Source organism: Phyllobates terribilis, unplaced genomic scaffold (genome assembly GCF_046119375.1).
Source record: "Phyllobates terribilis strain yellow unplaced genomic scaffold, ASM4611937v1 Scaffold_3__8_contigs__length_932513732, whole genome shotgun sequence".
NCBI lineage: Eukaryota > Metazoa > Chordata > Amphibia > Anura > Dendrobatidae > Phyllobates > Phyllobates terribilis.
The window spans coordinates 365315070-365327570 of record NW_027362763.1 but is presented as its reverse complement, the minus strand read 5'-3'; the positions used below and the strand labels follow the sequence as shown (position 1 = coordinate 365327570).

At 42.5% G+C, this 12501-nt stretch overlaps 1 protein-coding gene across 7 annotated transcripts in view; it reads right to left on the bottom strand.

Annotated features, from left to right (window-relative positions):
- Positions 1-7448, bottom strand: part of ARHGEF10 (Rho guanine nucleotide exchange factor 10) — a 198051-nt gene extending 190603 nt beyond the window's left edge. For all 7 annotated transcript variants that reach the window (XM_073675379.1, XM_073675380.1, XM_073675383.1 and 4 more), the window contains exon 1: positions 7291-7448. The gene's annotated coding sequence lies outside the window, so the exon portion shown is untranslated. The remainder of the gene's footprint in view (positions 1-7290) is intronic.
- Positions 7449-12501: the final 5053 nt, after the last annotated feature.

Below are 12501 nucleotides of genomic sequence, written 5' to 3'. Positions count from 1 at the left end.
TTGTAGGTCCAAGTGGGCACTACCAGAGATTTTTCACTGGAAGCGTGTACTTCTTCACTTGCATGAGGTTGATCAATCTGTTCCCTCTGATCCACTGAACGAAACTGGGTTCAAATCCCACCAAGGACAACATCTGCAAGGAGTTTGTATGTTCTCCCCGTGTTTTGCGTGGGTTTCCTCCGGGTTCTCCAGTTTCCTCCCACACGCCAAAGACATACTGATAGGGAATCTAGATTCTGAGCCCCAATGGGGACAGTGATGATGTCTCTAAAGCGCTGTGGAATTAATGGTGCTATATAAGTGAGTAAAATAAAATAAAAAATACATAAGCATGTACATGTTCTGTATTTTGGAGCTTCTTCTAGTTTTAACTTACAAATACTAATGAAATAATGAGGATGAAATTACGAAATCATTGTATTAGGGAATGTTGCTGTTAGAATGGCAAAGACTGGCTAAGGTTTGAGCAGTGGACTACATCCTACATTTTTCAATAGGGAAGCCAGGGTCATAAGATCCAGTGGTGCTGGTCTCCACCTTGTAGATGGCAGCCCAAGAAGCAGAGAAGGACTTGGTCATTCAGCACGTTATGCCATTTTGTCCAATAAAATAATGGACACCACGCGGGAAACCTGACAGAACCTCATTATATTCAGTGAGCTCCATTCGACTTCTGTTATTGACTAGTATGTGACCAATCTGGCACTGTTCTTTTCGTTGGCTGATCCAGTGTGAACATAGCCTAGAAGAGTACAACTTGTTTTTTTTAAAACAGACAATGTTATGTCAGAAACAAAGTAAATCTACCACTCCCACCATTACCATGGATTTGGAAGAGCAGCTCTGAAGGCATCATGGTCAGACAGTGCTGCACACCACAATCAGATACTGCATAGCTACATTCCACAGCTGGATAAAGCAAGCAGCCTGATCAAATATCACAGCAAATCCCTCACAAGTCCTATGACTACAATGCTCTTGTCTGAGCAGGCCCTCAGGATACGTGGAATGAGAAAATCTACCTTAGATCCTTCAATGACTATTTTTTACCTGGATTCAAAAGTCCATGATTAGAAAGGGCTGCTATGAAGTAGGACAGTGAATCTAACGGTGTCACCGCACAGGCAATAGTGTGATAAATATAATTATACAGGTAATATCCTACAGGTCTAGTAACCTCCTATACATTACAAAGCTGCATGTGCAAACACATCAGATGGCGCAGAACAGCACACACGTTATGTAACCCAGAGACATGGCGGCAGCATTGCCTTAGCTCCAGACTCCGTACAGCTGCTGCTCCCAGTGAGTATTGGACAAGTTTTATTCCATTTTACAACATTGCTTATTTGATGTAATTGTATTATCCACAGTTGTAATCCCACTGTAAACACTTTCATACAATGTTTGGGACAAGTACGATGTGAGCTTCACTATTAGTAGCATCTTATTCCATACACATTCCTTACAAAAAGAAAAAAAAACATTTTCCAGACACGTGGCTGGCTTATTACAAAGTAACCTGACGTGATAGCATAAAACATACCCAAGCGGATTACCGACATCCAACCCTTCATGGAACTTCCCCAGACACAGGAGGCTGAGGAGATGAGCGGGTTCGGCCGACGGTATAAAGTGTATGGGGAATACATCACTCTCCCCAAAAGAAGAAAGGGAGTCCAAAATGATGTGTTGTCTTATAACAATCTGCAGCCAAAGTAGAAACTTAATTGAAAGGGAACAACCCCTCTATGTCTCCTAAATCCCTGTAAAGAAGCATTCTTCCCATCAAAGTTTTTATCCCCTTAATATATTGCATTCATCATATTATATTGCCATTTTGCTTTTGGATAAAGAATTTGGGTTCAGCAATATGGCTCCGCACATGCGCAGTAGCATCTCGGCAACCGAAAGATGCTACTGCGCATGCGCGGTCGGCGGCAGCCATTTCGGGGATGTAAATTTTCACTTTGCCACAGAAATTACAAAGGCAGTATTAAAAAATAGTAGGCAGGTCACTGAAAGCACAGTGACCTGTCAGAAGCCAGAGATAGGAATACATAATGAGAGCACCAGATAAAGTCCCGCCCCAGAGCACGAGCATATCATTATGGCAGAAATGAAAATAAAGATTATAAAAGAACCACAGGACGGATTTCATCAACAAAGGGTATCATTTCACTTAGTGTAATATAGCCCACCTGACAATGTATGTGGTTTACTGCGCACAATCCAGCTGACAGGTGCGCTTTAAAATCAATGGAAATCCGTATAAAACACATGACAAACTGAAGACATACTATTAGAGTTCCATCTGTTTTTCACTCAAGTTCATACAGTCTGCCGTGTTCAGTGCAAAAAAGAATTATACAACACGGATGTAAAACAGAGCTAATAATGATAAAAAATGAAATGAAAACGGTCCGTCTTATACGGAAGTGTGAATGTAGCCCAAAATGACGTGCTACCAATGCAGTACATTGCTTACACTTGAGGTTAAATGCCAGAATTTTGTGGAGATCAGAGCTTTGTATTGTGGATACAATGATTGGATGCAGTTATTCTTTTTTCCCCCATCTATTTAAAGCACAGTCTGACATGGAGAGCAGTCATTCCTATGCTGTTTACATACAACAATCGCCACACTTGTTTGACAACACACGATCTCTACATTACCGCAGCAGCTATTGTGATTTGGAATTATTACTTCAGCTCATTTTCAAACAAAAATGAGCTGCCGCGGCGCAGGGAGGAGTCGGCCAGGGGACGCAGCCAGACTAGTCTCATCTCCAGCTTTGGTCACCAGTTGGATATTCCAGCGTTTCAGAGAAATATATAGCTGCTATTTGGGCAACATGAATCACCCGACAGATTCCCTTGAAGCAGGTTATCCACTATTGAACATCCTCTATTAAGGGGTTATATACCTTTAAGGACTTTTTTTTCTTAAACTAAAATCATTTTTTGCAACCGGGTTTTGGTAAAATGATTGCACTACTTTCCTTCTAGAACCTCTGTGTTGCATTGTCTATTGCTGGCTGCACAATGAGATAACGGAGAATCCATCAGTGAGCTCATCCTGATGATGACACTCTTCTAAACTGAATCATGACCACATCAAAGTTGAATGTGCAGGAGCCTCTAAAAGCTAAACTGTGCAAAAAATTTTAATGAAACCCAATTTCAAAAAGAATTTTTAAGCCATGTGCACATGTTGAGTATTTGATCAGTATTTAACATCAGCATTTAAGAGCCAAAATCAGGAGTGGAATAATCAGAGGAAAAGTATAATAGAAACACGCCACCACTTCTGCATTTATCACCCACTCCTGGTTTTGGCTTATAAATACTGATGTAAAAACTCATAAAATACTAAACGTGTGAACGTGGCCTTAGTCTGAAATATATGCATTTAAGTTAAAAAAAAATAAATAAATAAAAACACACACACACACACAAACACACCCCTCTGCCTGCAAAAGTGATGTTGGCGCTGTCTCTCCTGGTGGTTCTGTGACTTTGTTCTAGCATTGAGTGCTGCAGCCTTCACTATTCTGTCAAACGTCATCTTAAAGAGGTTGTCCACTACTTTAGCACTGATGACCTATCCTAAGGTTAGATCATCAATGCTAAAGTACCTCTTTAATAGAACACTGAGGGCTGCAGCTGATCAGTGGCCGCTGATTGCTGCAGTGGTCACCAAGCATGATTACACCTAACCGCTGGGACAGACAGTACTGACATCACTGGAATGGTGCCTGTTGGGGAGATGCATGTGTTTTTTATTTGATGTGGGCCACTTCAGTTGTTAAGAAGGGGTTGCACCATTGCTCCTCTTTGGGTCACTTCCAGTTGTGAGGTTTTTGCTGCTTTTTATTTGAACTTCTGAAGGCATCACATTAGAAGCAGTCATTACGTATAGCGCAGGCCCAAGTAGAGTGAGGATTACAAGTCAGTGGCGGCGGGCACTGACAGCACATGAGTCAGCGATGCCAGGCATTGCTTAGTAGGGTGGGAGGGAGGAGAAGATGAAGCACAAATTGGAAAATCCAACTAGCACAAAGACAAGCCCCGAATTAACATCACTGATGACATCCTATTTGGGATAGAATGGGGGGGGGGGTGATTTGAATGGAAAGTCATCAAAAGAAAGAAAATAGAACTGGATGTGACTTGAATAGCAGCACTACATTCACTCCACACTGCTTGCACCCAGATATATGAAACCATTGAATATCTGATTTTTATACAGCATTCCTACTGTAGACTACACCTATGGAGGAACTTTGGGCACAACTTGGCCAATTCTTGTAAGCATACCAAAGAGTGCAGCAGCACATAGTGTGCGCCAAGACATACACAAACATGAAAAAGGTTAGCGTTCGGGTCCCATCAAAGACATATATGCCTCGCCATGGCTGGTGGGCACACAGAAATTGGTTAATTTGTGCGCCAAGTACCTCAATTTCATAAGTATAGTCTATATGGCAGTAATACTCTTTCAGATTCCGATATTCAATGTTTGTATACATCACAGTGAGCTTGCTGCACGTTCTGGTTTGGGAACAATACAGTCACTACAGCTTGCACCTGTTCACATTTGCTTCTTTCTGTTAGGAGCTGCTTGTCAATTATATAGGAGAACTGTCATACGCTTTCTAATACATGTAAAATGACAAAAATACTTAAAGCGAACTTGTCAGCAGGATTTTGCTAAGTAAACTACAGGTAGTCATGCTGGGGCTGCTGCACTGATTAATATGATACCTGAGGTGAAGAAATCCGTCTTGTGGTTCTTGTGTAATCAGTGATTGTAGTTTTGAGTTAATGATATGCCCATGCTCCGGGCAGGGTCATATCCTGGTGCTCTAGGCCAGATCAGCAAGATAAGACCTGCCCACAGGCTGCCCGACACCTTGCTTTCCTGGGGGTGGTGCACTCCTGAAGACTGACAGTTCAGGTCACGATGCTGATCCGGACTGAGTGCTCCCACCTAGGTGCTAGGCCATACTGGGACTGCAGGGAACAAGCTGTACATGATGGAATTAACAATCCTGCCAATATGGAGGACAGAGAGAATATTTATTGAAGGGTAAATTGGAAAGTTGTTTTTACAAACAGTTTGCAATTCTATAAAATACTGGAAAAGGTTGTTGGAACCAGCTCACCGTTGCTCAAGGAGTGTAGGAGCAAGGAAGTCCGTTGTGACCAAACGGAGTAATCCAGCTCTTAAAAAAGCGAGACTTTATGAAGCAAAAGTAAAATTAGATTCCACATCACCGGGTAAAACTGGCAACGTGTTTCGAACGCACTCGGGCGTTTCTTGTCTGTGCTTAAACGAAGAATACCTGAGTGTGTTCGAAACGCATTGCCAGTTTTACCCACTGATGTAAAATCTAATTTTACTTTTTCTTCATAAAGTCTCGCTTTTTAAGGAGCTGGATCTCACTTTTCCCTTTTTCCTGATTACTGTGTTTTGCTGTTTTATCCATTTATGAACTTGGGACAACTCCTTTATCTTCACAGAATGGTGATTTTCAGCTGCAGTTTTTAGTGTTGAAGAACCATTTCCAGGACCCCTAATGTATGAGATAGATGTAGGACGATGCACTTTTGGCTGATAAATTCCTCCCAATCCCTCCACACACGCATTCTATGTTCAGCTGAGCATACATGTACGGAATATCCTGTGATAAGAAGGATATGAGCCGCTGCAGACACCGCTGAGCACAAAAGGATGGAGCACGCTGAAATTCACCCTCTATCTACATACATTAGACAAGCAGCCAACTCGCATGTATGAGCATCTTTACACTGTCACTAGGATGACACAGACGGTAGGGCACATGGATATGAATGAAGACATAGTATTAAAGCACCAGGACCACATCTTCCATCAAATTTAAATGTATTATGCGTTACTTATATAGCACTATTAATTCCAGAGCGCTTTAGAGACATCATCACTATCCCCATTGGGGCTCACAATCTACATTCCCTATCAGTATGTCTTTTAGAGTGTGGGAGGAAACTGGAGAACCTGGAGGAAACCCACACAAACACGGAGAGAACATACAAACTCCTTGCAGATGTTGTCCTTGGTGGGATTTTAACCCAGGACCACAGCGCCCCAAAGCTACACTGCTAACCACTGAGCCACCATACTGTAATCATTGAATGCAACAATTTAAGAGTAGAAATGAGCACTATGTCGGCCAGGGTATTGTTTTTTTTGGCTTCCACCCTTCCGATAGAAGCTGCAGAGACTAGAGATCCTGACTGTGAGACTAACCATTGCAAGACCACCGAGGCTGGGGCCACACAGAGATCGCTGTATGCCGAGGCTACATGGCAGTGTAATATAAGCGTAAAGCGCCATGGAATAAATGGTGCTATAATAATAATAATGGGGTCATATTGTGTCCCACATAGCACCGCAACAAACAAGTAGCTGAAAATCTAACAACTTGCTTGTGGCAGTGACATGGGGGTCGCACTGAGCAGAGCTGCGATGCAGCAGTGGCCGGGGAAGACGTTACAATAAGGTGTCACACTGTTTATCCTCCATATTGGGAACGTTAATGTGACGGGCAGTGACACCTAATATGTAACCCACAGTCTCTGACAGCGCTGGGAACCGCAGACACGGTGGTGGTGATCGGTATGAGATAAGCCAGAAATGTGAAGTGTGGTGGAAAATATGCAGCAGGTTCAGGACGCGGGTCACAGAGGAGTCAAGGAGGAAATCTGCAAACCACCAATTATTCCACAGCACACGGTGCGGCTTATACCGGAGGGGTGTTAGTTATGGCACAACTCTGCTGCCAAAGTGGCCACCAAGCCACATGCCAGATCTCCAGGAGTGGACGGTATAGGGGCAGAGCAGCAGATGTGTCTGCAGCTGTGAGCGTACTCATCAGGCCATGTTCACACATTCAGTATTTGGTCAGTATTTTTACCTCAGTATTTGTGTGTTCCACTCCCGAATTTCAATCAGAGGGAAAGTCTAATAGAAACAGTCACCACTTCTGTATTTATCACCCACAAATCCTGCCCGTGGCCTCAGACTGCATTGTGGCAGCAGCCCTCTACCCACCGGCTGCACATGGGCTGTCACACCTGGACCAGTATGGCTAGTGACTGGGTGATTGGTGAGCAGCATTAACCCTTTAGTAAGCAGTCGCTCGCATTCCCCAGGCACATGAGTGTAGCGGCAGCACCAACACGTCACTAAACTCCCTTCCCATCCCCACAATGTGCGGCGCCTCTGGGATGAAGCCGAGCACTCACCATGCTGGAGGAAGCCGGCTCAGCGCTCACATCCCGCTCCTCCGCTGCGACCGACACTCACCCGAGGATTCTTCGCATTATTTTTGCGATTTTTTCAAACTGGGATGTACAAAGCGTCCGCCGGCTAGGACGAGAAGCTGATTGGCTGGATCCATGGAGAGCTTCACTTCCATTGGTTGAGCCGCACGTCAGTCTAATGCGGGAGTGGAGTAGCCTGTGCCTCCCGGCCCCCACACACGCTCTGTGCGCGGCGGCATTCCTCTCGGGTCACCTGACCGTCCCATGGCATTTTCCCCCAACAGCTGGCAATGGGACGGACTGGTGTGGCCGGAGCTTCCATGCCAGGCTGCCCCATCACTGACCAGGACCAGGGAAGGCAACACGTACTCATTAGGCAGCTTGTGTTACTTGCTCATATTGCAATGGCGCCATCATGTGGAGGAAAAAATAGAGAGAATTGCAGCCATAGAATGAATAGAACAGCATGGAGCAAGTGTTGATGCTGTGCCATAAAAAGGCAGAACTAGTGTTCTTATGTAAATAGCAGCACCCATAAAGGGAATGTCCAGCTCCAAAGTAAATTCATTTTAGGCATTGATGGCTATAAACTAATAAACAGACGTATACTCACAGCGGGAGCCGTTCAGAGGTCTGCACCAGCTTCAGAAGCAATGTCTGTTCTTACTGGCGGTCCCAGGACCGCTGCAGCCTGTCGTTGGTTATGGCAGTCAGGTGACTAGACCATCTGGTCATCAAATGTTTTCCTGATGACCTGCTTTTCTAGTCACTTGACTGCTGCAGTCAATCACAAGCTGCAGCGGTCCTGTGTCTTCCAGATAGAGCAGACATAGCTTCTGGAGCAGCTTATGCCACATGGCGGAGTTGGGAGGTGAGTATTCCTCCATTTATTATTTTAAAACCATCAATGAGTAAAAATACTTCTAAATTCTGAGCCTTGTACTACGTGACCCCTAATGTGACATCACACAGCAGTATAAGTATGGACAGAAGTCAGTTTCCCTATTTAAGACTTACATTTCATAGGAATGCATATGGAGACTGACTTAACCCCTTCACACCCCAAGCCTGTTTTCACCTTTATGACCGGGCCAAATTTTACAATTCTGACCACTGTCACTTTACGAGGCAATAACTCTGGAACGCTTCAACAGATCCTGCTGATTCTGAGACTGTTTTTACATGACATATTGTATTCATGATAGTAGTAAAATTTGTTCGATATCACGTCTATTTGTGAAAAAATCAGAAATTTGGCGAAAATTTTGCAATTTTCAAACTTTTAATTTTTTATACCATTATGTCACACAAAATAGTTAATCAAGAACATTTCCCACTTGTCTACTTTACATCAGCACAACTTTTTTGTTAGGAAGTTAGAAGGGTTGACCAGCGATTTCTCATTTTTCCTACAAGATTTACAAAACCATTTTTTTAGGGACCACCTCACATTTTAAGTGACTTTAAGGGGCCTTTATGACAGAAAATACCCAAAAGTGACACCATTCTAAAAACTGCACCCCTCAAGGTGCTCAAAACCACATTCAAGAAGTTTATTAACCTTTCAGGTGCTTCACAGGAATTGATGGAATGTGGAAGGAAAAAATGAACATTTAACTTTTTTCACAAAAATTTTACTTTAGACCCCAAAAAATTTTTATTTTCACAATACGGATAACAGGAGGAAGTGGACCCCAATATTTGTTGCGTAATTTCTCCTCAACACGACAAAACCACATATTTTGGGGAAAACTACTGTTTTGTGCATGGCAGGGCTCGGAAGGAAAGGAGCACCGTTTGACTTTTTGAATGCCAAATTGTCTGGAATCGAGAGTGGACACCATGTCACATCTGGAGAGCCCCTGATGTGCCTAAAAAGTGGAGAGCCTCCACAAGTGATGCCATTTTGGAAACTAGACCCCTCAAGGAATGTATCTAGATGTGTGGACTGCACCTTGAACCCCCAGGTGCTTTACTGAAGTTTATAACGAGCTGTGAAAATAACAAATTAAATTTTTCCCCAAAAAATGTTATTTTAGCCCCATTTTTTTTATTTTAACAGGGATAACGGGAGAAATTGCACCATACAATTTGTTGTGCAATTTCTCCTGAGTGCACCGATGCCCCATATGTGGGGGAAAACTGCTGTTTGGGTGCACGGCAAGGCTCAGAAGGGAAGGAGCACCATTTGACAGTCATCTGAAACATTTGCATACGTTTTTAATGTTTTTTTAGAGACGAAGTTGCAACTTTCTCTATTTTTACACAATAAAGTATATTTAATAGAAGATTCTGATGCTGGATCAGTGTTTTTTGCTTCTGCCTACCTCTTACCGCATTACAAGTTTCCGTGCACGGATCTTCTTATGGGTGTGCTGACTTTTTTGCCTTTTTGATTATATACATGTCATCCACTTTGCTGGAACTGTAATACCCTGTAATATGTTGTTTTTTTTTTTATTTGCATGAAAACATGCAGCTTAACTAGCCTAAATGAGTGTCTCAACCTCCGAAACAGTAGCAGGTTGCAAGTGAGGGGAGGATAGGGAGGCAGGTATCATAGAAGTGATCATATGCTGCACAGTCTTTCCTGGGGAGGGTGAGGAAAGTACAGTTTTTTAATTTTAAAAGCGTCAACCAGGGGACAGGGATTTTTGAAACCGGAAAACTCCTTTAACGCTGCAACCTCTGCTGCTTAACTGCAACTCCAGCTGTCAAATCAGTCAGTAAGGATTTAGGACACTTTTACATGGTGATATTTTGCATCAGTATTTGTTAACAGACACCAGGAGTGGATCCAAAACACAGAAAAGGTTAAAGTGATTCAGTTATTATTTTTCTCTGTGTTTGTTTCCCTCTGTTTTTTAGCTTACAAATATGTATGTAAATTTCTGCCCAAAATACTCACTGTGTGAATGAGGCGAGGAAGCTGCTTGTAATACTGTAATATACTGTAAGTCCTTATTCCGAGGATGAGTGAACACTTGCAGGTGCTGTGCTGTAATGCTTGTCTTCTCTGCTCCATCATACTCCCCAGAAAAGGGGCAAACCCTGGGACAAAACTGCGGCTGGCAGATGTCCAGACGTATGACTCAGTGATAAGTGATACACCCCCAATCCCAAAAAAATGAATCAGACTGAAGCATACAACATAAATACACAAAGCATTGCAATTGGGTGTCAAACATTCTCAACTTTATTTAAATTCACATGACACCGAAAATAGCACAACCCACGACTCACGAAGAGTCACCCTCCAGCACTCAGGAGAGGAAAAACCCCTGCGGAGGAAACCTCTGGGGAACCATGGCTGGAGGGCTGCCCTTCCTTTGGGCTTAGAGAATTAGTGCAGATATATAACAGATGTAACTGCAGAATTTTACTATTTGCACATTTTACCAGACTTATAGAGAACGACATATATAAATATAGTGAACTGGATGTGGAAGAGAGTTCATAAGAAATACAGATTACAGATTAAATGTGCAAGTGTTTCAGGAGTGTTTTGTACTTTTTAGATGCAGAAATTGGGCTTATAACTAGCACTTTACAAAGAAAAAAATTAAGAGGAAATGATTTGTAAAATAATATTATATGGAATTGCATTTCAAAAATTTTCCTAATGTACATTCTACATAGTTATATAGGTTGAAAAAAGACTTAGGACCAAGAAGTTCATACTATATTCAAAGTTATACGTTTTCTGTTGCTAGATTATTTATAACTCACAATGTCATGTTTTGTTAACAAAGTATCCAGACCTTTTTTAAATGCTGCTATAGTGTCTGGAATTACTACATCTTGTGCTTGGGCATTCCACAGTCTGACTGCTCTAACTGTAAAGAACCCTTTCCTATTTAGCTGCCAGAATTGATTTTCCTTCACGTGTAACAAATGTTCCATTACCCTTTGTAAGGTCCTGGAAAGTGATGTCATGTGCCAAAACTGTGCATTGACCACATATGTATTTAAACATATAAATGAGATTTTGTAATAATTTAGATTCTGCCTTTGAACTGACTCTAAATTCCAAATATATTTTTAAAATGTGAAGCCCAAATTGGATCCCATATTCTAGATGTGGCCTTACAAGGTATTTATACATGGGTAATAATTAGTGATGAGCGAGCACTAAAATGCTCGGGTACTCGTTGTTCGAATACTCAAGTGCTCGGTCCGAGTAACGAGCCCAGTGGAAGTCTATGGGAAACTCGAGCATTTTTCCAGCGGCTCCCCCCGGCGGTCTGCAGAGGGACTAAAAATTGCCCATATCGATGGGAACAGTGCTCAAATGACATGGGAACAGCATGGGGAAGACCCCTGGAAGCATTTCTGACTCCCAGGTCACTGCTGTCAACAACGTTGTCAGAGGTATTACGCCACTTTTACGGACTCACAATAAAACATTCAAAAATGAAACCAAAATGGATTTTCCTGGAAAATATGTTAAGGAACATCCTTTCCAGGGTAATGACTTGTATATAAGGCAAAATAAATAACCAAAAACAAAAATGCTCCTCCACCCCTTGGGCTATGTTCACACGTAGCGTTTTTGATGCATTTTTGCACTTTTGCATTGCTTTCAACCAAGACAAATGCACTCACCAGGAAATGTCATTTTAACATTTTACAACCTTATCTGGCCATGTGGTGTGTGACACATTATCAGACACATCCTGTTTCACTTATGATGGAGGGACTCTGAAAGTCACAAAGCCTATTTTTATAGGGCTGTCAGGTGGCCCTTACTATTCTTAAAGGGCCAGCAGTCGGCCCTCGCTATAGTTAGAGAGCCATCAGCCGGCTATGCTTTGTTGTTCCCATTATTAACGAGTGGGTCTCTTATACTGTTATTGCGTATGCAGTGACTGCAAGGGCTGCCAAAAATTTGGACGCAACCCAATGCCCCTTTGAAGAGACATAGAGGAGGGTCTCAGTAAAAAAAAATGTTCCCATTATAAAGGAGCGGGTCTCCTATAGTGGTAATTCCCATGCAGTGACTACAAGGGCTGCCAAAATTTGGGAAAAATACCACAAACAATTTAAAGACACACAGAGCTGGGCCACAGTAATGACATGTTCCCATTAGAAAGGAGAGGGTCTGCTATACCGTTATAGGGTATGCAGTGAGTGCAACGGCTGCCAAAATTTAGGAAAAACCCTAGTAACAATTTAAAGACACATAGAGCTGGG